At 54.4% G+C, this 25,549-nt stretch overlaps 1 protein-coding gene across 1 annotated transcript in view; it reads left to right on the top strand.

Annotated features, from left to right (window-relative positions):
* Positions 1 to 3,328: 3,328 nt before the first annotated feature.
* The window catches only part of LOC100902520 (gamma-aminobutyric acid type B receptor subunit 2-like), a 53,148-nt gene continuing 30,927 nt past the window's right edge, over positions 3,329 to 25,549 (top strand). The window contains exon 1 of the mRNA XM_029112748.1: positions 3,329 to 3,523. The gene's annotated coding sequence lies outside the window, so the exon portion shown is untranslated. The remainder of the gene's footprint in view (positions 3,524 to 25,549) is intronic.

Genomic DNA, 25,549 nt, shown 5'->3' with positions numbered 1-25,549 from the left:
GAACAGAGCACGGAAAGGGATCAGCGAGCGTCTTTCCCAATTTACCGCACGTGGTTTCAGCGGGATTGCTCTTCCTCCTAATAGGCATGTCAAACTTCCCTCTTCAATTTTCCCCTCCGCCATGAACCTCGTGGCCTCGTGTACAAGCGGCCTCGGGGTGCGTCCATGGCCATGGCTGGATGTTTCTTCGAGCCTCCATACGCGTTGGCGTCAGGCGAGGACATTCTTCAAACGTATTCATATCTTCATTTAATCCCTGTATAACGAGCTTTGCTCTCTGGAAACAAAAATTTCGTCCCCGCGTCGGCGTGCGTGCCGCTCAAACGCGGTGCTGCCCTTCGCTTCATCCTGCTCATTCTAATGCTGACCATGACTTGCGAAAGACACTGAACTCAGAACGAACTGCTAGACAAGGGGCTCTCGTCGGCGGCGAGCAGCCAGCCCGCGGGCCGGCCGCTCAATCGCTCCGACAGACGAACACGGCAGCGTTGAATTCGTCCCCGAAAGACGATCCTTCGATCCTGAGCGCATCGATTCGGGCCTTAATGATGGTACGCAGCTGGAATGCGTCAGACATTTCGAGCCAGTCAGCGAGGCCGCTCTCCGAGTCGAAAACTCAGATGTTCTTTCCGTTCGGACACACACCGTGCCGTTCTGCTGCATCGATGCTTGTATGAGTCTCCGTATCGCCGACTAACAGAGCGAAGACCGAATCTGAAACTTATGTATGTGCTCCATAGCAAGACACTCGTAGCGTGAGACCTTACGCCGCGCTCCGCTGTTTTTACAGTCTGATAAGCGATGTGTTGGGGAACAAAACCCCATGATACCTAATCAGCCATTCAAACAAAGCTGCTCTTTTTAGACGTCGTCGTCGCGGAGACTCCTGCGGGCTCCGATGGCCCGTCGATTGCCGATCAATCGATCGGTATTGAGCTTGTTATCGACTCACACGCACTCACCCTATCCAATCGCAAACAGAGATTCCCTTCGTCGGTGGTTCACATCGGGGATAATGGAATACGGATATCTTATGAATATCCCGCAGCGCAGAAGATCCGTTTTCGAGTGTGCCTCCGGATCTGTTTGTTCTCCGGCCGTAGCCACGGTCGACCGAGCGGAAACTCGAACGTCGAGTATTTACCGAATTTGATTTTATCGATCGGCTCGTGTCCATGAAGGCTAAAATGTCTCGCTCCCCATGTAATTTCAGCATTTGCGGCAGTCCTGTATCTGGTTCGCCGCAGTCGGGGAAACAGTTTTCGAGTTCTGCAAGCCGAGCCGCAAATGAGCCTCCCAATGGATTGGATCGAGCCGCAGCAGAGTTCACGAGGAATGGTGGAACCTGCCCTTGATTATCACTACCATGGAGAGCAGGTCGAAGCCAGGTACGGGTGCACAAGCAAACTGTTGCCACAAACTGCGATTTGAGCATTCGGAGGGAACGTATCGCTAATTGCCGAGGTAGCGACTCGGACACCGATTTTGCGACACACGCTGCCAACGGAAGAGGACTCAGAAACGAGGGAGACAGGAAACACCGGGAAAAATTTCTACTCCCCGCTAGTCAACGGGACACGCCATCAATTGCCAGTCCGCGACCGAGGCAATCGACTCGGTCGAGAATAGCTCCTCGAATCGAACAGAGTTCTAGATCCGACCTGAAAGGCAATGCTAGACCTCACATCGCCTTGCCGATGAGCATCATCGAGCCGGGAGCCCCGATCTGAAACGAATAGGAGCGAAATGCCCTTACCGTAGTAAGATGGGTATTCAAGGATCGAGCGATCACGTGATGAAATAATAAAGATGTATTGTACATAAAAAATCCGGAACGTCGCCGTCTGCTCTGGGACTCGTCTTTCTTTGCTTGGTGTGGAGGCGGGTTGAAGATCAGTCGCTGCAATCGGCGGCGTCGTTCGTGTCCTTGGTAAATCTTTATCGGGCCAATCGTGTCCCGGTGACTCCTATCGTGGATTCTTCCAGTCACTCGAAAAGGCCGGCAGAAGTTTTTTCCCTTGTCAGCCGACGGGGAACCAACCGGGAAAAACCGGACCGTTTCGGTAGGATGCTGGAAGCGACACAAGAACACAATGTGAAAAAATAGAGAGAACGACAGTCAGGGACGACTACCAGGCATGGTAGCCCACTCGCCAATGGAGGCCCCTCGGGTCCCAGAGCTGGCCGCGTTGGATCGGGCAGGGGTAAGTTTGAAGGGCTGCGAAGTGGGGCGGGATGGCAGGCAGACCGGCTTGGCGGGGGGGGGGGAATGGGTGAGTTTGGGCGATCGTCCGGCCAGTCAGTCAGTCAGCCAGCCTGCCAGCGAACCATGGGGGTCCTCGGAGGGGGAAAGATGGCGTTCTCTTGGATGAGAGGATCGGTTTGCGGTGGCTCTACCAGAGGGCGTTGCGAAGGCAGGCTCGCAGGGCCCCGTGGCGAGCCATGTAGTCCGCGCGGAACACGGAGCGGTGCGCTGCTCGTACTCCGGCCGCCGTAGAAAACGTAAGCCGGGAGTTTGCTTTAGTCAGCAAGTTGTGGTCCGTAGGGGCTTAAGAGTGGACCGTGGAAATTTCCCACCCGGACGGCATCAGGCGGGGAAGGTCCAGGCCCCCGCTCATATAATCGTTTCTCCACTTCATCCATCGGACGGTCAATCATCCGATCAATCATCGAGTCGTTCTAAACGTGCTGCAGAGTGAAAGTGAACCGTGCGCGAGTCGCTGCTGGATGCGTTTCGAGACGCGTGCCGCCGCGATACAAGGTCCACATGCTTGTCTTCATGAGCGGACTCCAACCGAGCCCGTCTTCGGGCTTGCCAAAGTACGGCTTTGTTCCGGAGGCACTTTTTTACCAGCGCTACGATTGCCGCTGTCGCTGCTGAATGCTATGTTGTGCCAGCGACTGGTGGTCAAAAAGGCGGCGGCAGACGACGACGAAGAACTTCATTAGCAGCCGCAAAAGCGTAGCTTACCACCGGGCTGACAGACGCAACATTCGATTCGGTCGGCTCGATTCGTCGGAGTCATGTGATTAGCCGGTCGTAAAACACTGTGTAAGGGGCTCCGACCCCCTCCGCATGGCCCTACCGTGGGACATGGGGAGGCCCCCCTCTCGGCACAAGAATAACAACAACAAAAACAACAACAAATACACCACCAGCGAATACAGCGAACACATCGACCATCCCGACAGTTTCGGCACCGAAAACTGTCCCGCTCGACGGCGAGGACCCGCGTCGCGTCATGAGCAGCGACTTACGGGAGTTTGTAGTCGCGGTCGTCGACGTTGCCGATTGAGCAACGTTCTTCTAGCAACATTGTGTTTATCGGTTTGTGTGCTGGCCGGAAGAGCCGAAGGTGTGGATCTTCATATCGCGGGATTTTTTCCAACTACGTACAATCTCAGTGAAGGTGCCATCGGTCGCGGAGTGGTTCCTGCCGTGAACCTTGCTCTCGAACACATTAACAACGCCACCCAATTTTTGCCAGGATACACCCTCGCCATCCAGTGGAACGACACTCAGGTAGGCAATGATCATCCATTAGCGGATGTGAACACGCGAGCAAACCCCTGCATGCTCCAAGTAGCCACGATCAAGAGTGGGTACAGCTCGGCGAAGATGCTCCAAGTCTACGTCCCATTTCTCATGGTGTAAAAACTCGACAGTATCTTGTCCACCTCAAGCGTGGGATCCCTTGGAGAGGAACACGTCCATTCAGAGGCACAGCCATTCATGTCCCTCGATCTGATTCAGATTCGGCAAGAATCCTGCATCAAAATCGCCGCCACTTAAAATTAGTGTTTCAACTTGATAATTTTCGGAAAGGGGGCACGTCCCGCTCTAGGGAGAGACCGCCTCGGAACAGCGTCTATGCAAACCACGCGGTCGATGCCAAGTCGCAAGTTATTTCTCAAGTTTTTCTGTCGTAGTACGCAGGATGCGGGGTCCTAGGACATGTTTCGAAAACCTCGATCTCGTGGCGTGATATAACGCAGGATCGAGATGGCAAGCTTGTTCGCTGCGATAGCGGTCTCGAACCGACTGCAGCGTACGCCAGTTCAAGCCTGCTCAATATTTTGTCCCCGCAACGGGAATGCACTATGGCTGCGGTCCGGTGGTATGTCGCCCTGTCATCTGACCCTCGTCGCGACGTTCGTCGTCGGATATTTCGAGCCGTAGAACGTAATATCGCCCGCCGAATAAACTATTCGCCGAGAGGGCCAACCCGGGGACTTGGGATCCTTCCACAAGCGAGCCCACGGAAAAGGCGGCAAACCAGGAGAGAGGCTCGATCTGAATCAGAAGGAACAGAAAGACGGGCTCCGCTGAGATCGACCACGGGAAGCACACAGGACGAAGTCGGCCACGAGAAACGAGGAACAAACCACGAGAGGTGTGTGAATATTGGGTCAGAGCACGCCCGACGTAAGGAACATTAGTAGTCCTACGAGACGTTGGTCTCGGATGATGGGCAGCCAGCGCAGGGAATACGTTCGCATGAATATGAATACAACCCAAGCGACGAGAGTATGAGCCGCACGCTGAAAATACGTACGGGGCGAGATTCCGACAAACAGACGCGAGAGAAAGCGCCCAGTCTGTCGTTTGGAGGGATTGTCCCGCTAAAGGGAAAATGTCGAGCGAGGCATTCGAGCGCAACATTGTTCAAAGCTCGGAGCCAACGCCTACTCGCTCGCTGTCGAGTCTGTCATTCACTAGCGCAAAGCTCATTGGCTGCCTCCGCCGGAAGTAGGAAAATATACTAATAGGTGATCGGAAAAGCCTCATCTGAACTTGTCGGGGAGAGGAATTGGTCGAAGCTTCCCTTGCGCTCTCTGGTTTCCCGACGTGCCGCGGGGAAAATGTGACTTCGAGAAATCATTCCGAGGGTGCTCGCCCGGGAAGTTGCGTTCCGAGTCGAGCGTAGATGAATGCTGCTCCTATGTGGGTTTGGTCCAGTTGCGAGGCCGCTCCGTCCGACCCTTTCCCCCTTCAATCAGACATCCCTTCCTGTCGTCCTTCTGCCGCTTGGTGTGACCGCTGCCTGACGGTCCGGTCGCTCGAGCGGCGTTTTTTCGTCACCCGCCCCGTGGGCGGACAAGGGATTCGCTTGCGACGCTTGAGACTGACGGGAGTCTGACGAGCTTGCGGGTGGCCAGTCCAGCTCAGAACGGTTCTCCTCCTGAGCCAACTGAAAAGCAGATTGTTTAGTCTCATATGGTGGTGAGACCTCGCGCTAGAAAACTCTGCCGAGATTCAAATGACTCGGAAAGAGGCCGCGAGAGAATGCGAGCCGGGGTCCCCGTGCATCCACGAGCTCGCCTGCCTCACGGTGCCGAGCTGTCCATTTGCCTGGAGCTCAGCGTTCGTTCGCTGCTCGCTTGCCCTTCTCTCTACGGGGTCACATGGGAGGCGAAGTCGTCATGGCAGCTCGTCGTGCCTTGCCTCCAACCCGGTTTTCACAATCTAGCGCTCCATTCAACTCTCTCGCGGTCCGTCCTTCTCTGAGGCCGTCGTCGTCCCTGCCGGGGCTGCCGCGCCGTTCCGTCGGGATCTCGAGACGCGATCGATGAACGAATCCATAATAGCTAATTTTGGAGGGGCAAGCTACCGAGAGCCCAGGAGACACCCCGCTGCCAGTCGGCCACTCTGTTCGGTGTCCGGTTTGTCGGTCCGTCGCTCACCCACCCACCCTGTCCGTCAGGCGATCGTTGCCGTCGCCGCCGCCGCTGCTGCTGCTGCCGCGAGAGCGGGCGGCCTGTCGACCGGACAAACAAAGGACAGGCGCTCACCGATATCAAGCTTCTTCACGCGGTTCGAAACATGTACCGCACTCTGGAGCCTCTTGTCGGCCGCTGCGCTTCTTTGCTTACTCCTTGTCCGGCAAGAGGCGGCGCCATCAAGGCCATCGCTGCCTCCGTCGCAGCTTCCGCGAGCGGTTCCCATACGTGGAGGTTTGCCTCCGCGTATCACAGACGAACGACTTGCTGGTGACGTGGAGCCCGCGATTCGAGCGTTTCGGATGCCATTCCTCCGGAACTCGCTCCGGCTGCTACAACGACATCGAGATAAGAGGGCGAAGCGGTGGAAAGGCACGCGGAACGCACATCCCACAAGTTCGTAAATTGCGCGAGCACTTGTAGACCAGGGCCATGAGAGCGAGGCGGCAGAGCTGGCGTCGTCCATGTCGCTGTTTACTCAGAGCGCATCCCGCGCACAATTCCTATCCTCCGGCCGAGTGCGGTGTCATGCGAAATCCGATGCGATCGGTGGTTTGCGGAGCGTCGTGAAATTCTGAGTACGAGAGTCGGGCCCACAGTCGCGATCCGTCGTCCATCGAAGCTTCCAGGGCTCAAAGCATCCAAGCCGCCCTCTGGTCGCGGGTGGACAAAGGGACGACTTCGAAGCGACGGACGCACGCGCGGGCGGGCGAGCGGGCAGCGAGGTGTTCAGCAAGCGGTCCCTAATGCAAGATAGGGACATGAGAGAAGACAAACGAAGCGAGCCAGCGAGGGCGGGCGGACGAGCGGACGGACGGCCTTTGAAAGTCCGGAGCGCCGACTTCATGACAACAAACAAAGACGCGTTTGAAACAACAGAGTGTCTCAATTATTAAACGCGCTCCTATCTGGTTCTGTGCAAACTCTTCCCTCGGTCGTCGTTGTCGTCTACTGTGTTATTGTTTACGTTGTTCTGGGACGTTCCTCGTGGACGTTGGCGGCCGGAATGAGCTACTCCTTCACGTGGTTCAGCGTGGTGGTGGTCGTAGCGGCGACAGTGGTCCTGTTCGTATGCTGTGGGATGGTCGACGGGAGAAAGAGGGGGCGGGACCCGGTCGAGGGTTGGGGACTCATCAAACGCACGAACTGTCTCCCATTAAAGAGGTCGCTGCTGCTGCTTCTACTGCCGTCACCGCTGCTTTGACAACGGCGGCGGCGGCGTTGCCCCGCTTCGAATCAATAGTATGCTCGAGAGGATTCGGGAACGGATGGGACGTCTGCAGGAGGGTCTGCGCGTGTAGCGGATGGAACGAACGGAGAAGCGACTTGTCCCATGGTCGGCTTGAGAAGAAGCCGCCTGCCTGCCGTTTGGTGATCCGTTACTCTTCGAGAGCCCGCGGCTCGAAAGCTGAAATTACCCCTAAAAAGCAAGCCTCCCAGTTTCTGCACCGCTTTTTCTATCTTCCTGCTCGATGGGGCGGTCGGAACGACAACGGCGACCGTGACGACAATGGCTTAGCGCCTTAACAGACAAGAGTATTGAGCCCGGCGACTCATCAGATCAGTCCCCGGACGAGCGTCGAACGGATGGAACATCCGATGGAAGCGGGAAGAGTCTTTCGAGATGTCTGTTCTGACACTCTTCGCCGATCGTTGGGTTGCCAGAGGACGAGCAAACGAAGATGCGGAGAAGACACCACAGTCAGGATAGAAAAATGCCGATCTCGACACAGACGCCGTCGTCAACATAACCACAAATCCTTGGAGACCACGGCCTGTTTACAAATCCGAGGATCGATTCCCCGAGCTTTCGTTTGGCTGTTCGTCAGGGAGTGTCGAGGCATATGCCCGACACTGGGCTAGGGGTCGGTCGGCCGTTCCTTTGGACCAGGGTGATCGAACCGGTGACGGTCAAAGCACACGTCATAGGAGTGTATCCAACACACAAGAATCAAGAGATGACGCCGACGTTCTCGTCATCCTACTCGTCAGTCGCCGAGCTGAGACATCGAGCTCGGCTGGCGGTACGCGGTACGTCACCGAGTGGATTTGCATCCACCTACTTAGAACATAGCTCAAGGATAACAATAAGAGCACAAGCCACAGCGATAATATCGATCGAGGGTTGCGACGGGAACACCCATCAAGGCTGAACCTGTGTGTGGGACACGTGGGTGATCAATTCCAACAGAGGACCCGGGCCAACTAAATATGACCACGGTTGAGTGGAGAAAATGTGAGGACAGCACGCCGTGAGGAGCGACCGTAGACCAGGACAAAAACTATCGCAAATCGGTGCGCGTTTAACTCGTGTCTTCCGAGAATAACTGATCTAACTGATTGGATAAAGACGATGGGAGGGGGTACGTGTCGGAAGTCGTAATGCGTATCCAGCTCTGTATCAACGAATATCCTTGGGAGTTGCAGCTCTGAGTGAGAATTAGAAATCCCAATGAGCGCGCCGTTCCGTGGGAATCTCTCACAAAGGCCCTCTGACGATTTCCGTCGCCCTTTGTTTTCACTTCCAATGTTTTGATATTATCCTCGTCTCGCTTTGAGAAGGCCTTATCAAGCTCCGTGTGGAGGCACTCTCCCGGGCTGGCTGCGCTTTTTTCCCTAGAGCTAGTGACTGTTGAAGTTCGCGGTGCGATTGTTCTCTCTAAGAGACACTCGCCGAGAGAACTCTCGGCCAGCTGCCATGCGTAAACCATCAGACGGGGGCGGGCGTAGGCGACCGAGTAGGCGGATGGGAGCGGTTGCTCGCGTTCCTGCGTTTCTCCTTCGGTAGTGAGGCTCGTTCAGGGTAGCTTGCAGGCTTGCGAGCAGACGCACCTCTCATTAGAAGGAATTTCCGTCCTCCCGTACGTACGCACGCCCGCCCTCCCGACAGTCCGTCAGCCAGACCGCCCGCCCGCCTGCCACCCGGTCGGCTTCTCGCCCGAGGCGGCAAGTGAAGAGCCATGCGGTAAAAGAGGGCTCACTTCACAAGCCCATCCGACAGCAGAATTAAGCGAGAGTCACAAACGCAAACTCGTGGGGATATATTCGAGCACGTGTCTGTACGCAAGAGTATCATCGTGAGAATCACCCCAGACGGGTCCGAGAACGGGGCGAAAAAAAACCCGTTCGCGGTTCCTGGGTCGGATTTCGGATTGCACGGAATTAAGACCCTTTTTACTCCCTACTGCCTATATGGTACAGCGTCATGCTCCCGGATGCGGAGCTCGGGGCAGTAACGAGTACACTCGTTGATTTCATACGATGAACGATGGAATTATATTTTGCCGGAACCTGTTTCTCTAATTAGGTGCCCATCGAGAGCAGAGGTTCCGACCGGGGCTCGGCAAGCTTACAAGCTAGTTGCAATCGGAACCCTGCGTGACTCGGTGCCAGCTCCGCTTTAACGTGAGTCCAGCGGACCCGGATCAGAGCTTCGCCATCATAATTCCAGTTGCTTTACCCTTGTTCGGGAACCGTCCTAATAGCCCCCTCGCGATACAAAAGAGAGATCGTCAAATTGAGCGCAGGGAGTGCTTTTGAAAAGCTCTGACGCAAACGACAGAGCGAAGCGACGTTCATTGTTGTTTAGAATGAGCAGACGAGGTAGCAGTCCCCCAGGCACAATGCTCTCAGGATATTCTCATGGTAGGGATCGCGGAATCGGACCTGGGGCAGCCAAAAGGACCTACAGCTCGAATCGCGCCCCGTCGTTCAGTCGGTCGATATTCCAGCTCTGTGATTTATTATTATCGACAGTCAGCTGTTGGCGCAATGGCTTCATAATCCAGGGCAGGGAGCATCTTTTTGTCGAGCGATTCCCTTATCTTCAACGTCCAGCTATGGCGCTAATAGCGACCTCATCCCAGCAGAAGGCTGACAAGGAAAATCGTAAACTGATGGATCTTCATCCACCAGTGTTGCGTGTACACGGTCTGGGAACTGATACCGGAACAAGTCGCTCAGATAGCTCTTGTTGTGTTGTATCGAACCTACAGGAGAGAGGACACCGAGAGATCAGGAAAGGAAGTGAGCCCTGGATGGGTTGGAAGAGGCAGCGCTCTCTGTGGAGATTGAGCTGCACCGCCGCGCCGCCGTCGGCGTCACGGCTGAACAGTATTTTCCTCTCACCAGCCGACCTCGGTCGACTGCTTGTTTGAAGTAGAGTTCCGGACTTTTGAGATTGCGTTCGGAAGTTTCTACTTGTTCTTCTGCTTCAGTGACGGAAGCGATGGGGATCCCGAGTCGGAAGACTGACCGATTTCGAAAAGAGGAGAGAAGTATTTAGAAGCGTCTTCTAAGTAGCTTTCCTTGGCCGATGAGAGCAGCATCTAGCAGAGGTAGCGATCCTGAGGAAGAGAGTGCGGATCAGAAACCACAAGTCGGTCGAGAGCCACTGCACTCCCATCGAATCCTCCCAGTCGGGTACACAGGAGTAGAGGTACGAGTCCGTGACGTCGGCTGGCCGATTGCAAGACCGAAAAGGGAAGTGAAAAATAGAAGCCCGAGAGAATCGGACCGTGGCGAAAAACTTGCTCTGCCTTCTTACAACATGAAATTTGCATTTCAAAATCCAGACAGATCATCCTCTCACGCTTCTATCTTGTTCACTTTCTCACCGGGTCGGGATATCTGTCGTGTATGAAGATCCTAAGACCTGGCAGGGCTTGCTTGTAAAGGTGCCGAAGACCGATCGACCGCAGAGCCCGACGGAGAAAGCGAAAGCGTTATCATGTAGACTGTCATTGCCAAACACGTGTCCGTTGGCAGCAGGATATGACACCTATCGGGAGAGCCGCCGCGCCGTCGCTTCAGTGCACTCTGGGACAAATCCATGTCCGGGCCCATTGGAGCTCAAACTCGCCCCGGGTCACGTCATGAAGATCCTCGGAATCTCGCTTGGAACAGGTCGGATCTGGAGGAAGGAGCTCCGGAACTGCTTGTTTTCCTCATTTGGGAGATTTCCGTCGTCTGAAAACGCGGACGCGGAAGTCTCCGGGTATATGAGAGCAATAAAAATGCAAAGAGAGCGAGCGAGGCTCGAGCCCCGCCCGCTCCGCGACGGGGACAAATGTGCTCCGAAAGACAAACGGCAGGAACGCTCTGAAGCCGGGAATGAGCTCTCTGAACAGCGGTATGCCTTGAACGCTCGTGGCCCTGCTCAGTGTCCAAAAGTTTTCCTTGTCAGCTTGGTAAGTCCGAGTACTTATAGTGGTTCAGGACCTCGGATCATGATGGTCGAGGCCCGCTCGGAATATCGTGCGGGGCTCTCGTTCCTCCGAGGAACACCGGCCGATGGCACCGTGCAGAATCGGAAAATAATTACATGGGGTGCGATTCTTTCCGCCGATGGCGAGCAAGCATGATACGTAGATGAGAGCCGCGATATACAGATGTCGAGACCCTTACGAGAAGGTGGCTAGGAGATTCGCAAAGAAGGAAGCGAGCAAAAAATGCAGGCACGTCGAGGCGGAGTGGCTCGTCGTCACCGAAGAACGAATGGGTGACATTCTGCATTGATAATCGATGAAACGTGACCAAGGGAAGCCCGGACAGGGAACCGCAAAAAAAAAGAGTCGCATGGCGAGAAAAATGCGCGAGACACTCAACCCTAAAAACAACTTTATGTTTACGTTGAGCGACACTGTACATACTCTGCAGATTCTGACGCTTAATCATTAGAATTATGAGAGTTGCGGTCACGGTCGTGCATGCGCGTCCTGACGTGCCTACACGCGACAGAGGGGGAAACTTTACTCCGCTCTTCTCGTTCTGGGAGACGGTCCCAACTATGACAGGTCAGTGAAAAAGGACGGTCCGCAACTTCGAAACAGGGGCCTGGAAGAGCGCGCACTGTGATTGATTCCGACAAGGCGACGGATGCCGACGCAATCGAGTCTCCCTTCCGCTTTCCGATAGCATCGACGCTCTTGGTCACCAGGGTTTGAGCCATGGCCAAAACTGCAACGCCCGGTACCACTCCATCATATTGTCGGCCCTCACAATCGCTAGATTAAAGTCCCACACCCTTCGCTGGTCGTCGGATTCGATCGCGAATGCATCATCAACACCATCACCGATATTACGCTCAAGTATGTCCCATTCCTTTGAAAGCTCGGAACAATTGGATGGCCCCGTTATCCGCACACAAGACATGCCAACGAATAGACTCGATGACCCCGCTGGAGGTCCGGACAAGCGGATTCGGTATCCGGAGGCAAGCTGGAATGGCGTCCAATTCCAAAAAGCTCATATGAATAAATGAACGAGAGTGACCGGGGATGAATCTTCCGCGGGAGGTTCGGGACATTACGCTGCGTAGGCTCTCTGTGTCAGTTTCTCGAAACCTCCAGGGAGCCCGGCAGAACGAAGATGAGGAAGGATACCGCCATGGCCGATCGACTCTTTCTGGGACGCTGTCAGGAGATGTGACAAGGATCATCCGAATTGCATCAAGTTTTCGGCAGCGAAGCAGAGAATCGGATCGATGACCACGGCTCACTGGTCCTCCTTTGTTGTCGGCCATGTTGCCCGACATTTTCTCTACATTCCTCCGCTCGTCCGCAGCATTCCATTACACGTCCGCTGGGGACACGAGCGCGGGCGGCTTGAAACGCTCACTCACGCCCAAGGCACATCGAGGCTGTTACGCACACATAGCCCTGTTGTCAGGTCCAATCTGGACTCTCGTCTTCAGCTGGTTGGGTCGTCGCCGGCGGAGACTATTTATACCTTCGTCTCTTGTGGCATTCGCCTTCACTTACAAAACGGAAGCTATATCGTTCAAGGGCCTCGAACGACTTCTTCCCTCATTCTCCCTTCGCTCACTGTCTCTCCCTATCCTCGGCACGATGGGTCGTTCACTCGTTCGCTCGCGCGGATCCACCGCTGAGCTGTTCCCCGCTTTGACTATCTCGTCGATCTCCGATGTCCGTGACCTCATAAAAAGTGTTCCTGTCACAAGCACTAAGTAAACTGTCTCCCAAGCAAAAACGGTATCTTGATTAGAACTGTTCCTTTCTCGATAGCGCGGAACTTATCTCTGCCACAGGCATTAGATTTCCTTCACTCAGTTAACGTCTCGACGTCCCATTTTCTTCGATGCCTGAGCGGCTGAGTCGCTTATCTCTCCGGAGAACGCTTCTATGTAGGAGCGCCGGATCATGAAGACAACTAGATCGGGTGTCGTTTGTGAGCTGCATACGTATATTAGTCGCTCCGTCCGGCGCCCAGTTCTCGTGCCGATCCCCCGGCGCACTTCTCGGAAGGAATCCCCCTTCAATATTACAGAGACGAGCAGGACCCTTCGATCGTTCGAATCCTGCGCAGATATTCATCGAACTTTCGGCGGCCCCCGAGAGCTTCACAGGAGTGGACGAGCCCGGAAAGGTTGTCGGGTGGGAGCATCCGTAATAATTATCGAGATGCTGTATATATTCGCCCTTTCCAATTCTCGAAGGACTCATTCGTGATCCCTTGTCCGAATCCTTATCATGCAGCTGGTCCCTTGCGTTGTTGCCGTCCTGATCAGGCTATAACAATTTCTCGGTCGCAGGAGAGCAATCGCAGTCTTGCACCGCTAAGTGACTGATGTAGCCTTCATTTGTGTGTAATTGATTCCGAGCAGGGATTCTTGTTTCAAATTTAGGGAGAGAGTAATCGTTAAATCGTCGTTTCCGAGAGAATCGTCGGGGACGGACTCCGAACTGAGGACCTGGATCTAACCGAGCAAACGAGAGACCTTCTTGACTTCGATGTTGGCAGTGACTTGCTCGACTGTTCTTGTCGGAGCCAATGTGTACATTAGACCTTCTCTCCGGCCCCGGATCGAATCAACTCAGTTTTTGGCGCTAAATCAGTCGCTCGACCTCCCCGGACGAATCTGCCGAGCCAACATGGGCGCTCCTCTCGTTTCCTCTCGGAACGATGTTCTGGGGAGCCGAAATTTCGGTCCTACCTAACCAAACAGAAAAGCCGAAGCGACCGATCCGCCGTACAAATAAGTTTTCCGTGGCTCTCCCCGCTCATTCGCCGCAGAGGTCAAGTCTCGGGGCCGTCGCGACTCGCCACGGATTCCTCTTTTGTCGATGCTCCTTGGAGCAGACGGACAAGAGAAATTTTCAAAGACGAAATCGGAGTAGTGTTTGTCTGGCTGAATCGCCGCACAACAGGTTGCTCGGAGCGTACTCGATCATATTTCGAAGATATTTCGGGCATGTGTTCCCGAACTCCCCCTACAGATCCGCGCTCTCTCTCTCTGACCCAGTATGAGGTCTGAATGCTCATGCTGGGGGTGAACGCCCCCCCCCGTGGCGCCTAACACAGGTTCAATTGCGGAATTACCAATCGCAAGAAATCGAAATATCATCGAGGAGCAATTAGACCTTCTCGCGATCGTCCACGATCAGGCACATCTCTCTCTCACAGCCGCATCATTGATTGAAATGACGATTGCAGCGATCTGCGAGAGAATCGCGCCGCGGTCCGCGACCCGAATCACTCAATAAGATGTCATTGAGACCTTATGAAGGGAGCTCCCCTTTGAGGGACAGACGATGCGATCTGTGATCGGGACCCAGGAACCCCGTGGCGGAAAGTGGAACGACCCCGCTGCGATGATATATCATCGACGTCGCAATATTGATGAATACATTGCCCTTGCTTCGAATCTGGATGTCTGCATGTTGGTGACCCACGTTCGTGCGTTTCGAAATCGTGGATCCAGGGTCCGCTGCACCCGAAAGACTGGCTCTCACCGCTCAGAGGACACCTCGAATGGAGTACATTTTATTGCAGCAGAGCACGCTCGTATTGGATGGACCTCTGAGCTTTGGGTGTCTCCAAAGCCATTGGGAGGTCAACCGAACGGGCCTTCGAGCTTCGTCGGATGGTTTCGTCGGTCAACGCGGTGGTATTCCGCTGATATTCTCGTCTGCTTGTCCCGGAGCTTTCTTGTGAAGCTTTTTGGCCATTAGCTAATTATGAAGGATTACGGCAGACTGTACGGCGGCACGGTCCAAGGACGACGTTCGGTCGGTAGAGAAGGCATCCTCCTCGCCGTCGTCATCGTTCCTCTGCGTACAGATGAGAGATGGCTGAGATGACCTGGAGTGGCCTGTTGCCCAAGCTCGCTTTACGAGGGAAAGCAGACGACGAGTGGCGCGTACCGAAGGAGCTCGCCGCCTTTCCCCATCCATCGATGCATATTCCACTCGGCAGTCACCGGTAGCGATCAGAATGAGCGGTTTATCGGTTAATGTCGATGACGGCCTCCTATGTAGACAGGGGAGATGTAAGCTGCGTCTCGGTAACAGGTCGCTTCGATCATTCCGCGAGCAAGCCGTGTTGTTGAATCGCTGTCCAACGAGGATATTCGCCTCGTGGCTTTCCGGAGCGGTAACTTGCGTCCAACGTCTTCTTCCTCCTGATAGGCGTCGTCGTCGAGGCCGCCTCGACAGCGAGGGCAGCCACCCTTCTCCTAAGCTGCTGCCATCTTGGCATGGAGGTGTACTGCTTGCTCCCGTGGATGGTATTAGCTAGGTGGTGGACCCAGGCTATCAGTCAGCTCTGCCGACAGATTAAGATGCTGTGGTGGCTTACACGCTTTCGGGTTATTCGTAGGATCTTATGGGTCCGGGATGCGTGAAGATGGAGTGAGGCACGGGCAGGTCGAGCCGAGCGTATACGGGCAAACGAAGACGGACGCACGCTCGCATGGGTGAGTGGTGGACGACGACCAGAGGATTCAAGGGAAAGATCGTCCAGGTGAGCAATGAACTCGTGATTTATGTCTAACGAGAGCCGGTCCTAAACGGCAACCCGGAGATCAATTCGCCGCGGGCGGAATCGAGGCCGCCAGGAAGTGTGCCATTCTCAACCAGCTGCCCTCAGCTGGGAGGTGATCACTTCCCCCATACTTGAGAGATGAGAGCTCCCATCGACGATTGTGACCCATTGCGCAGCTGCGATTGAATTCAGCTCGCAGAAACCAGCCAACATTCCTTCGAAGGCAAGGTCCGTTGAGCCGTCGTCCGGTCGGCCGGGTCGGAGCGATTCCGGTGCTCGGGCTGCGTCTCACCGAACGAGGCGGCGGCCGCGCAATGGCTCGCCACCCGACTGGCGATCCTCTCGTTCCGTGGGTTCAAGTGGACTTGCCCCTCTGATCGCTTCGACTCATAATAAATACTTGGCTGTCCGGGTGAGAACCATGGCTCGTTGACGCTTCCAACGCTACGGCTGGGAGGGAGGCGCTCCCGTTTTTTGCCGCCGAGATAAAGTTGAGCTCGACGGAGGAGTCGAGCCCCGTCAACGACAACCAGCATCAAGGCAGAAAGGCAAAACGGATCAGAAGAAGCGATGGACGTCCCCGAGAAAAGCCACCTGCGAATGTCATTTGGGATCTTGCCGAACAGGGACTAGGAACCGGGTGCAGGCAACGAGCTAGTCAGTCAGGCGGACCTGCTACATAGTGCTTATCCTGGTGTCTAAAGACATCGGGGAGGGTATCCCTCTTCCAGTGAAGAGGGTATCGTTCTTCTCCCCGGCTCCTTCCTCGGCTCTTTGCCGCCGCCGTCCGGAGATGGCTGGGATAAGTAGCTAACCTTAATTGCGACAAAAGGCTTTCCTCTCCGGCATGGCTCCGCCAGGATCAGCTCGCTCGGTTGCTTACTCGCAGCATTCGGCCGCACGGTGGCGGCGAGGGGAGGAGGGAAGGGGTTGGCTGGGTAGTATTGCAAAACGGTCGCGTGCGATATCGACGTGTTGCTCAAGCAGATGGAATCTGGCTCACCGAGAGAAGAACGGGCAAGTCGATTCTTTTGTTATCATCGCTTTATTTCTCCAAGAGACTGCTCGACTGTCTCGGACTCGAGCTTCGCTCTATCGTTGCTCGACTTCGGATGGGTGGGTCCGGTCGTTTGCTCGGTAGCAGACGGACGGACGGTCAGAACGTCGGGCAGACCGCTCGAAGGAGGCTGTTGCTCCCGAGCAACGAAATCATTTGCGGCTAATCTCCCAAATGGAGACTACATATGATTTGGCAGAGAGACAATATGAGGAAGAAGAAGGCAGCGTTAGCAACAGAATTCGCTTGATTGCAGTGCCGTGGAATGGGCGGCGAACGACCGACCGTCGCACTGACATGCGTCGTGCTTCAATCGAGAGGAGACACGAACGGAGGGAATGCTCTGTTCTACGAATACGCTTCTCCGAGCACTATCGAACGACGTATCGTCTATCCATGGGACGATTCTCGTGTGATTCCGCCTCCACAAGATGAATGGATAGAAGTCTGGATATATGGACTCTCGTTCGGATAGATTGACGGATCGAGCCATCGACTGTTCTGCGGAAAAGTGATTTATGTATATCCTGCTGACGAGCACGGACCAATCTGATGGCGGACGCGATTCTGAAAATTCGATATCGAGACTTTTTTGTCTCCGGATCGGAGACGCTCTTCCTCGATGGCGGGGTGTTTCCTGGCCCATCTAGCGAATGCGGGTAAGCTTGAGGGGCTTCTCAAAATGAAATTCACGCCGTCTCCCCGCCTTGAAATGAAAAACTATTCGAGCAACAGCGAGCCTGGAGGCAGGGACTCTGAAAAAGAACACGAACGGAAGAAGAGAACATGTTGTGCGGTGACAAACGGTCTGACATCACGCCAGTACCTTGTAGACATCCATTGGAAGGCACGGGTCGCCTTTAGCAGCTACGTAAACCAGACGCACGGCGAGCCGCTTCGACTGCCTGGAGCCAAATCGGCTCCGACGAGCGACTGTGCAATCTGCGAGAAGGTTCGTTTGCTCACGCGCGAGAGGCTATGCGGCCACAGTTCTTGGTCGAGATCGGAGAGTAGGCTCGAATGCGATCGATACGAATTCGACGAAACAGATTCTAGTTTGAGTTGAGTTTCCCGCTTTGTGTCTTCTCCTTAGCAAATAAAAGAGTGAACCCCAAGCGAGCAGCCTCATTCCGGCTGCCTCCGCGACGAGTACGAACTGCGAGTTTGTTTCCTACTCGCGTTTCCTATGCTCTCCATGTCGAGCTGAAAATTGGATTCCAGGCTAATCTCTCGTCGAGTCTCTTCTGCGATTCTACATACCTCATCATTGCGAGTATGACGAATAGTAAGATGTCTTTTATCTCTATCTAGGCCGAGATTAGCGTTGCACAAGCTCGAAGTCAGCAGATTCTCTGCGCTGAACGCAGTCTGGGGTCCAGAAGGCTAAAATGCCGCTAGCAGAGACTCTTTCCCCAGCCGACCCAACGCCATCCACACAGCCCGATGGCTCCCGGGGAAATTGAACACCTCCAACAAACGATTCGGATTTGTCGGGGGTGCGCGAGAGTCGCTTCCAAAAAGTTGATCATTGATCTCGATCGAGAGAATTTCCAGGAGCAAGCGAAAAAATCGCCCATAGACACTCCAGGCGAAGCGTGGCTCTGATCACTTCAGACCGAATCGATTGAATAGAGCTTCTTCTGCAGCATTCCGCATCAACTACCAAATCGAGGGCATTATTGGCCGCGAACCAGACATTCGACCCGGGGTGCCGCTCCGGTTTTCGAGCGCTAGTTCCTTGCCAGGATGAAGCTCACCTGCAGAGCATTCCCGTCGAAAAATTCCCTTCTCTTCTCGGTGGGAATTATCCGAGGGAATTATCCGTTGTCAGACGCAGTGAGCGTCTGGGACTCGAGAGGAGCGAGAAGCCCGGATTCTTCGTCCTTGATATCTCGCCCGAGTCGAAGGATTGAGCTTGCTAGGGAGTCCAATCATAGCGAAAGCTTATTTCGCTTAGGTAATTGCCGCTTATGAAAGGTGTGGGCTGTCCTGTTTTTTTCCGAATTAAATCCAGGCCTCAGGAGAAAGGCGGAGGATGAGGTCGTGGCTGGATATCGTGCGGAAATAGAAGGGATCCGCAAAGGGGAAGTGAAGAAGGAATTAGGGGAACAACCGACCGAGAACGACGTGGCTGAAATCCGAAGTAGACTGTTTGATGGTTCGTCGTCTGATGTAGCTAGCTTGTCGGAGGAAAGGATAGCCAGACGATCAGGACCGACGGCTTCGTTTCGTTTGCCTAAATTGGTGAGTGACTGGACTGGTTTTCCGTTTCACCCGTTGATTCGACGGCTTCCTCCTTTTCTTCCAATTCCCTCCCACAGTTTCCTATTGAGTCTCATTGCTTATTCATTCGAGCTGCCCAGCTCGGAGTTCTCCTTCGTTTCCGTATTGCCTTCGGTCAACGCAGAGTCTCGATCCATGTCCATGACCCAGACCTGAAATTTCTTCGAGAATTCCGGATCGATGGACAGTCAGCGCTCGATTTTGCGAACAGCGACCCCCGGAGAATCAGTGAAACTTTCAATTTAGTAGACAACTGTCTAGGTCACGACCCTCGGTGGCGCGATGTTGAGTACCCTCAATTTAGTTAATCGCTCGCAACGGTAGAGAAGCTTCCAGGTTCCCTAAAGAGTTCACTAAATTGAGCGCTTTCTGTAATCCATCCTCCAACCCTCGTGAAGGATAGTAGAGACCCGATTCCATACCTTCATCCCTCTCGTAGCTGTCCGCGGCGGCTTGCGACTCTATAGCTTCGCGTACCGAATATTTGAAATTAATCTCTGTGGCAAGGGCGAGAGACGAAGCCATCTCTCATGCTGATCGGGGGCCGGGAGCTGATGCCGGTGTGGAACACAGCAGTCCTCAGCCCGTCGGCCCGCGGAAATCGTAACCGTGTGTATAGAGGGATGAACGGCTCAACTGACCTCATCTGAACAGGCGACGCAAGAAGTCTGAAGGTCAAGATAAGCAGATCTCAGCTTCGCATCGACCAGGCGGATTTGCGATCTCGCGACTCCGATCGTTCTTCTTCTCTTCGTTAGCCGTCCATGTCCATGCCCCCACTCTGATCTATCGAATTTTCCGCTCTTTGATCGTTCCTGCATGGCGAACAGCGCAGGGATCGGGTCACGAACCCACAGGAACGAAGCTGAGAAGATTCTTCCGAGAACGCTCTTTCGGGCAATCACGCGAGGAGAGACAAAGGCAGAAGGCTAAGATAGGAGACGGAACGTCTTCCCGTATCTGGACTTCGGCCGAGGCCCCGTTTCCATAGAGGCGAATAGGTGGAACGAAGTCGACAGACAACGCAAGGGATTGCTGCAACCTCGCAAGAAGAACAGTGCCAGCGGACCGGGGTAGAAGCCTCAAGCAGTCACGTTTGTCGTCCACTTGTTTCCATTTGCGTCCGGTGGTCCCTTGCATAAATGGGCAGAGGGGAAAGAAGGGACGTGTTGTCGTCGTTGCTGCAGCCGACGACGACGACGATGTTTTTTCCCTGATAGTAAAAGCAAGAGTAGCAAACAGTGCTGCGGTGGTAGTTTTCGAGAGCTCTCCTGGAACTGACCATCTGAATGTCGTTGGCATCGTTCCCCGAGCCATGCCTGCTGCCGCGTCGTGGTCGCCATTGCCTTGGGGAACTAGAACGCTCTCTGCAGCGGCGGGGAGACGTGATCGCCCTCCGGATCGCGACAACTCTCTCAACGACGACGACTTCGTCCACGACCAGTTGGCGGCACCCTGACTAACATTTGCTCCAGATGACCACTCGCTCCACCTCGTTCCCTGCATGGTCAATCGGCGGCTGAACCCTCCATCAACCACTGAATTCATCGCCCGCCCTCTCATCAGGCAATCAATGTCGCCCTCGGTCGAATGCCTGTTCCTCCTCACGTCTGGGGACGATTTTCCTGTCCGCGGCGTTGACGACGAGCAACGACACGAATTATGGGTCTGTTTCCTTTCCGCGACTCTGCTCGCTCATTCCACTCAATCTCCCAGGTGCACTCTCTTCCGCCTTATCTCGTTCCTCTCCCTCCAAGCTATTTTTGTCTCATTATTACCACGCTCTGACATTGCCCCAGCCTCGGCCGCTGAGAGCTACTAATGCCACTCTATGAGCCCAGGACTCATATTCCTTCGCTTTCCTCTCCCGTCTTCATCATCGTTTCTGGTCTTTTCCCATGTTTATGTGCATCGCTGCATCGTCAACGGTCGGCCTCTGATGACTGAAAATTCTTCCGGCTCGGATCTTCCTCACTAATGGGAGCACGCATCTCGGGCGATGTTTCGATTCCCGCTCAGGTTGCTCGCTGTAACTTTCGATGGAAGATGCCGTTCCTGGACGAGTTCATGTCGATTGATCAGGCTCTACCACATCGGACCACGATTCGAAGACCGTTCCGAATGGATCGCTTTCTCGCTGGAGGAACGTCAGACTTCCAGTGAGACCAGCTTGAATTCAGATCGTTAGCTCACTCTGAAGAGATGGGCATCCCCTGCCGCCCACAGAGTGAATATGCAAGAGACGTCGCCTGGATGCCCAAATGGGGAATTTCCCATATCTCCACCGATTGCTCCACATATGTATAGGGCGCTTGGCCCCGCTCCCCTTGAGCCATCCTCCGTATGAACTGCCGGATATGTCGAATAGAGACGTCTTTTGGCCCCTCGCACAAAGTTCCTTTGGAACGCGCCGCAGAACGTTGACGGGGTCTTCTCCCTGGTCGCTTCTCTCTCGGAGTATGTCCCCCATCTATGTACAATGTGACTGGGTCGCATTCATATCGTGCCCGGTCTCTTGCTCGGGGAGACACCAGATGGTCGTCCGCGGGGTGTGTTCCGCTGAATCATTCAGGGTTGCCCTCTCGTTGGGCGCTATTCGGTCTCGATTTTTTTCTCGTTTTCCAACTTTCTCGGAGAGCGCTTTCAGCCCCTTTCAGCCTCCTTACCCATCAGCAGCTGGCCACCGAGATGTCACTCACGAGTCTCAGTCAGAAGTCTGCTCGTCGCGTGGGTTCGTCTTCGTCGAATCCAGCACTTGGAATGCGATTAGTGTGCGACAAGCACCCAGAAAACTACTCAGATTCAGACTATCGCGATCGTTTGCCTTCGGCTAGCGCTCACTTTGCCGGCTTGCCGACGACTCGAGAAGTTTCGGCGCCACGCCGTTCCTGCCGCTCGACGCCCAGAGCTTGGCAGATGCTCCAAGGAGGTATCTGAAAGCCACGACGCGGGAAGGAACCTCACGCTGATCGATCGGAAAGTATTTCGATTGTATCGAGGACCTCAGATCATCGAAAAGCGCGATCGGTCTCCGGCAGATCCTCCCGAGCTCGATCAGAGAACCCATCTTCTGATTTGAGAACGCGTGCTCTGGATCGCCGCAGAAGCTCTGCGGCCGCGGCGGGTCCCTCAAAATAAGAAGCTCCAGGTGTCGAGTCGGTATAGTTTGAATGGAATAATGTGAAGAGATTTCCTTCTCGTCGCGGCCTTCACGCGGTGAAGTTGTTTTTCGTCCGAGGTTTCTTCCAGGAAAAATTCTCTGCCCCGGGCGTCGGGAAGTCATTTCAATTTTTCATTGAGATATCCGGTCGTGGGAGCATGGAGGGACCGGCACGGCGGCAGCACGCCGGAAAGGCGAGGGACTCGCTCGACGAACCTCAAGCCATGTCGATTTTCCAATCTAGGCTCGGTGAGCAGGAGCCGCGAAAATCGACAAATCTTGACGGTCTTCGAGAAATCCTCAAGCTCGATTCTCTCGTCGAGTCCGTCACTCGCTTCGTTTACCAACAAGGGAGAAGTCGAAACGCTTGACCGGCGGCGCGGCGTCGGGTCCGCTCACGTCCGTTCGCTAGCCTTGTAGCATCCCCTCTCGGCTGGGCAGGCTAGTGGTCCTCCCATTTCGGTCGCTGGTAATCTAATAGAACAATGATCTAATAATACAGAAATGATCAATGATCGATTTTGTTCCCGAGCCGAGCACGCGAGATCTGCCGCCTGCCGAACGCTCGACTTACTCTGGGGGGATATCTCGATGGAGCGGAATCTCGAGGAGGCGAGTCCCTCGTCAGGAAACTCTTTGACAGATTCGATTCAGACGGATATATTCGAACATATGAGTCGAATGAGAAATTAATTCGCCCATCGAACTCTTCCGTTCGACCAGGGCTCCGCTTCTAGGTCGTTCGCATGACAAAATCGGTCGAGGAGGATCTTCAAAAGGGGACGAGTTATTCTGTCTGATGTGAGTTCGAATCGGATCTAGTACAGATGGACACGTCGAGGTACGAGGGAATTCTCGTCACTCATACGATGAGAGAGCGTCGAGATGATTTGGTCTTCAAGACCTGGAGACATATCTCGCTCCACCGCACGACGGGAGTCGGGTTTCACGGGAGAGGAGGGTCCGGCCACGATCGTGCTATCCACAAGCGATCCAAAGCCACAAACACTGCCTTGACCGCTATGACTCCCTCTGGGGATCAGAAGTCACATTCAGCACACATCTGTGAGAAGTGATGACATATGTACATGTGTTTGATATATACCATGTTATCCTAGGTCGAGTTGCAAATGATCCCTGGCGCTCCAAGTCGGGTTCGACATTGAGCGCGTTGTCTCAGTCTGGATAAATACAGCCGCTACTTGTTCTCATTCACCTCGATGATTAGAGATGTTTCGATGATGACAGAGGAGGCCGAGACGACATCCAGGCTGAAGGAGCGGCGGACAGCTGAGCGATCGAGGTCGTCTCTCACCGTCTATTTATTCGCTGCTCAATAGAACAATAGCCAGGCAGCATTTTTTCCTGACAAGCTGTCAAGTTTGCTGTCGGTCTCTGAACATTCCCCAGGCTCAATCAATCAGACAGCTGGTACAGCCGATCAATTTGCGCATCCATCCATCAATCAATCAATCAATCCACCCATGGAGCGTACAGTCTCCGTAGAGCACCGAACGGGCGTTTCCCCTTTTCATTTCCCGGCGGGTTTATCCACGCATCCCCACTTCTTCAGCTGAAAACGCTCGCGGAGTCCCGAAGCCTGCCTGCGGTCGAAAGGGCGAGGATACCACAGCCGCCTTGGTCTTCGACTAATCTCACATGGAGCGAGGTTCTATTTGCAGTCTTCTCTCGAATGCGGGAACGAGCTGATCTTCCTCATTCTTTTCGTCGATCCGAAGCTTACCCAGGAACGACCCGTCATCATTATCCCAGATCATTTGCTCATCGGGGCTCGAGGGTCTGCACTCACTCGGATAATAGAACAAGCAGCAGGGAGCTTCTGGAGGAACTTGACTGAAAATGTCCGAAATCGGCGGAAAATGCCCATGCTCGCATTTCCCTACTTTTTACCTCAGCAAGCCGCGTCTAACCCGTCGACGACGCTTCGTACAGCGTGGCTTAGCAGGTTCAGCGGAGGAAGTTCAGCGAAGTCACGCGAGAGGGAAGTGTGACGCAAGACAGGGAGTGGTCCCCATCCTGCCTTTCTCTCTTGTCGTCGTGTTCGGTCTTGCCACTTTAGCGCTCGTGAATAATTCGCCACTGGATGCCTCCTGACCTTCCAAGCTCCCGGGCGGCGGAGCATTGCCTGAGACTGTGAGTTTTTTTCCTCGACGTGGCAGTTTGCGGACGAAAACCTTCCCGCAGCTCGTCTCGGTTCGCATAAGCCTTCTCGCGTTGAGCCACGCTCCCGGTTCTGTGAAAGTCACGCTGCTAGAGCGGGATACGGGTCTCAATGGGTTGCAAGGGGTGTTCTTCTATCGCGAGTGTCACTCATTGTATCCATCAACGCCAATAGAGAAATTCGGCCAAATATGATGTGTCAAACAACGTCAGACGGCGCGAAGGAGACAACTATTGGATCGCGCCAATAAGCACCTATCGACCGCGTGAGCGGTGTCGACAACGGTGGTAGCAATGCTCCGCAAGCTTGCGGTAGGGATGGAGGCGGTGGATAGGCGATAGCTTTGCGATTGGAAGTGGCTGTTAAGTAAGCCTTTCGTCGTTTCCACCAGTGGACCGACCGAGCGGATGAATGAAAAAAACGAACTCGTCCGGCAAGCAATCGAGCAAGTGACCAATTAAGCAGTCGAACAACGACGCAAGGTCTCGCTTCGCCTTGGAGCGGCGCTAATTTCCCGGAGTTGCGGGCCTCGCAACACGGCGGGGCTCGCTATCAATCGCCGAAGTCAGCCTTGCTTGCCCACTGACAATGAGAGGTCGTCGTTTGCGATATACTAATAAGCAATCGATCGTTAATCATTACTGATTACGAATTATCACGATCATAGCATAGCTTGGACCGATAGCGCATCTCGTAGATGGACCTTTTTGGGAAACTCAAGACCGAGTCGAGTCTTGCGTTTCTTCTGATCCTTCCCTCGACGTGCCTTCTATGAGATAAAGCTGCTCCCTTCGGCGATTGAGCGCGATCAGGATTCGAACGAATATATCGAGTAGGCTGAAAATTCGCTGATTGAATATTGACTCGTGGTGCACGATGCGCTCCTTGGCAACACATGAATACCCGGAGAATCGCGGACGGTCACGATAGGCAGTCATGAGCTCTTGAAGTCTCTCGGTGTTTCCGGAGGAAAAAGGTCATGAAACATAAAGGATCTGAGACGAATGAAGCAAGTCCGACCAGCCGCGGAAGGATGTACAGATTTCCCTACTCGACCGTGCTCCGCGAAATTATTTGGAGGCTCAGCTCCTTCCCGTCGGGCGAGCGAGTCGACCAGTCGGCCAGTGTCGGGTCTATCACCCTCTCTATCAATGAGCGATGAGAACTGCCGCTTTTTCGGTGTACTCCTTTTAGAAGCTCGCGCCGCTTTTCGATCCCCCGTCCGATTCCGTCTCCTTTTCTCCAGGTCCGGGCCAATTTCGAGACTTACCTGCCTCCCTGTCGCAGGGAATACTATGCGTCCGAAATCCTTATTGAATATGGCAGTCTGCGGAGAGAAGTCGGTACGCCAGCGCCGTCGCAA

Source organism: Galendromus occidentalis, unplaced genomic scaffold (assembly GCF_000255335.2).
Source record: "Galendromus occidentalis unplaced genomic scaffold, Mocc_1.1 scf7180000077526, whole genome shotgun sequence".
Classification (NCBI taxonomy): Eukaryota; Metazoa; Arthropoda; class Arachnida; order Mesostigmata; family Phytoseiidae; genus Galendromus; species Galendromus occidentalis.
Note: the sequence above shows the minus strand (reverse complement) of the source record. Positions and strands in the feature narration are given on the sequence as shown.